This window comes from Larimichthys crocea, chromosome I, assembly GCF_000972845.2.
Source record: "Larimichthys crocea isolate SSNF chromosome I, L_crocea_2.0, whole genome shotgun sequence".
In the NCBI taxonomy this organism is placed as follows: domain Eukaryota; kingdom Metazoa; phylum Chordata; class Actinopteri; family Sciaenidae; genus Larimichthys; species Larimichthys crocea.
The window spans coordinates 9,605,103-9,608,078 of record NC_040011.1 but is presented as its reverse complement, the minus strand read 5'-3'; the positions used below and the strand labels follow the sequence as shown (position 1 = coordinate 9,608,078).

Sequence of the window (2,976 nt, the reverse complement as noted above, 5' to 3'; positions counted from 1 at the left end):
AGTTGATGAGGGGTGGTGTCAGTTGATGTGGGGTGGGTGTCAGGTGAGTTGGGTGGTTGTCAGTTGGGAAAAAAAAAAAAAAAAATGTTGGGTTGGTGTCCGGTGGAGTTTGTGGTGTCAGTTGATGTTGGGTGGTGTCGGGTGAGCTGGTGGTGGTTTGTTTGATGTTGGGTGGTGTCCGGGTGGAGCTGTGGTGGGTGTTGTTGAATGTTGGTGGGGTGGGTGGTGTCTGTTGGTGTCAAGTTATGTCGGTGGAGCTGTGGTGGTGGTTGATGTGAAGAGAGGTGGAGCATGCGCCGACCGTAATCAATTAAATACAATAAAGACCTTAAGTGACAAACGGAGCGGCAGCTTTGTTCCTGAGGGCGGCCAGATGCCGGCCCCGGGCCCAGGGAGCCCGCCGCAAGCGGCCGCGTCTGCTCCGGCGCCGCGCCGGGACGTGTGGGCGGGTCGGCGGGACGACGCAGCCGGGCCCGGACAGGCTCCCCGCGCGAGTGCATTATTAATGAGGCACAGCTCGGCCCCGATCCAGTATTCATTAGACAGCTGGGCCGGCATATGTGAAGAGCCGGGCAGACGGACACCACCCAACATCAACTGACACCACCAACTCCACCTGACACCACCCAACATCAACTGACACCACCAACTCCACCTGACACCACCCAACATCAACAACACCACCCAACACCACCCAACATCAACTGACACCACCAGCTCCACCTGACACCACCCAACATCAACTGACACCAACAGACACCACCAACTCCACCTGACACCACCCAACATCAACAGACACCACCAACTCCACCTGACACCACCCAACATCAACTGACACCACCCAACATCAACTGACACCACCAACTCACCTGACACCACCCAACATCAACAACACCACCAACTCCACCTGACATCAACAGACACCACCCAACACCAACTGACTCCACCTCCTCTGACAGAGTTTGTTTTGAATTGTCAAACTTCTTAAGTTTCTTTTTACAGTGTAGTGTCTGAAACATTTTACAGTGTTGTTGTATTTTGGCCCTCAGAGCCTCCGTACTTTAACGCCTCCACCTGTGACACAAACAGCTGTTGGACCCCGTACACCACCCGTGGACTCTTTGACACCCTGAGGCTGGAGACTGAACCTACTTCCTGTTTTTATAGTGAGAGCTCTCTGATTGGTCATTACTCACAGGTGTGCTCCATCAGCCAATCACAGGCAGCAGGTGAAGCTCACAGAGTGATTTAACTTTAATTAACACCATCAAACAAGTCATTTACAGTGAATTCATTAATTGAAACTCCTCGTTAGTAAAAACATAATTGATGTAAAGTGTTTTAAACTGACGATGATCGTCTCTGTCTCGCTGGTTTCACCTGTCCGTGTGTTCCCCGCCAGAATCTGCTCACTGCTGGTTCTGAACAACTGTAACCACCAATCAGCATCCACGAAGCATCCCTCTCTGACACACACACGTAAACAGACGTGTCAGTGTGTCAGCAGGAAGCTGATGAACTGATCAGCTGTCAGCCTCGCAGTCACATGACTGACGCTTGTTCAGCACTGAGGTGACATGACGTGAACGCAAACTGTCCTCAGATCAGCAACAGCAGAGACGATGATCCCACAGGAGGTGCAAGTCAGGTACAGGACAAGTCTGCCTGCCTGTCTGTCTGTCTGTCTGCCTGCCTGCCTGTCTGCCTGCCTGCCTGTCTGCCTGCCTGTCTGTCTGCCTGCCTGCCTGCCTGTCTGTCTGCCTGTCTGTCTGTCTGTCTGTCTGTCTGTCAGGCAAACATTAGCTAACATGTCCAGTCCATCGGGTAGCCTGACTGCATTTATTTTCTGTCCAACAGAGACTGGAGTTGACGTGTCCGTCACATTTAAAGGTCCAGTCTGTAGACTTCCTGTCCTCTAGTCGTCTTCGACTTTTCCTCTGCTGCCATCGTGAGGTCAGAACAGGAAGTCTTCAGTCTGAGGACGTCATCGTTGGTTCATATGAGTGCAGGATGAATAAATGTAGTTTTGTTCTGCAGATGTTGGAGATGTTTCTGTTTCTCTCTGTCAGCTGTTTCACTTCTTCATAAATCAGGAGGACGAAGACAAACGAGCACCGCTGCCGCTCGTCCAGGTGTGTGTGATTCATAACACTGCTGCCAGCTCATTGGTCAACAGACAGGATATGATGCACGATTCAGAGGCTCAGCGTGTCACTTCCTGTTTCTGGACGTTTCCTGTCACATGATCCAAACATGGAGAGGACCAGAGTCACCCACACTAGTCTGTTCGGGGCCGTCGGAGACTAATTCAGGTTTTAGACAGTCTGCCGGGACGTCACGGAGCACGGTCCAGGTTTAGACCGTCTGCGGGGATCGTCACGGCCGGAACTACGTCCAGGTTTAGAAGTCTGGGTGACGTCACGGAGACTACGTCCAGGTTAGGACAGTCGCGGGGACGTCACGAGGATACGTCCAGGTTTTCGACAGTCTGCGGGGAGTCACGGAGGACTACGTCCAGGTTTAGACGTCTGCGGGGACGTCACAGCGACTACGTCCAGGTTTTCGACAGTCTGCGGGGGGACGTCACGGAGGACTACGTCCAGGTTTTAGACCAGTCTGCTGGGGAACGTCCCGGAGACTACGTCCAGGTTTTTAGGGACAGTCTGCGGGACGTCACGAGACTACGTCAGGTTTTAGGGACAGATTGCGGGACGTCACCAGAGACTACGTCCAGGTTTTTAGACAGTCTGCGGGGGACGTCTCGGAGAAACTACGTCCAGGTTTTAGACAGTATGCGGGGACGTCACGGTAGACTACGTCCAGTTTTTAGGACAGGTCTTGCGGGGGACGTTCCACGGATGACTACGTTCAGGCTTTTAGGGACAGTCCTGTGGGGGACGTCACCGCGACTACGTCCGGTTTTAGACAGTCTGCTGGTTCTTTCAGAGTGAACTTGTCTGTCTCCGTCCTTATCTG

At 52.8% G+C, this 2,976-nt stretch overlaps 1 long non-coding RNA gene across 1 annotated transcript in view; it reads right to left on the bottom strand.

Moving 5' to 3' along the window:
• The window catches only part of LOC113746146 (uncharacterized), a 5,839-nt gene extending 4,715 nt beyond the window's left edge, over positions 1 to 1,124 (bottom strand). The window contains exon 1 of the long non-coding RNA XR_003462628.1: positions 1,061 to 1,124. This is a non-coding gene — a long non-coding RNA (uncharacterized LOC113746146). The remainder of the gene's footprint in view (positions 1 to 1,060) is intronic.
• Positions 1,125 to 2,976: the final 1,852 nt, after the last annotated feature.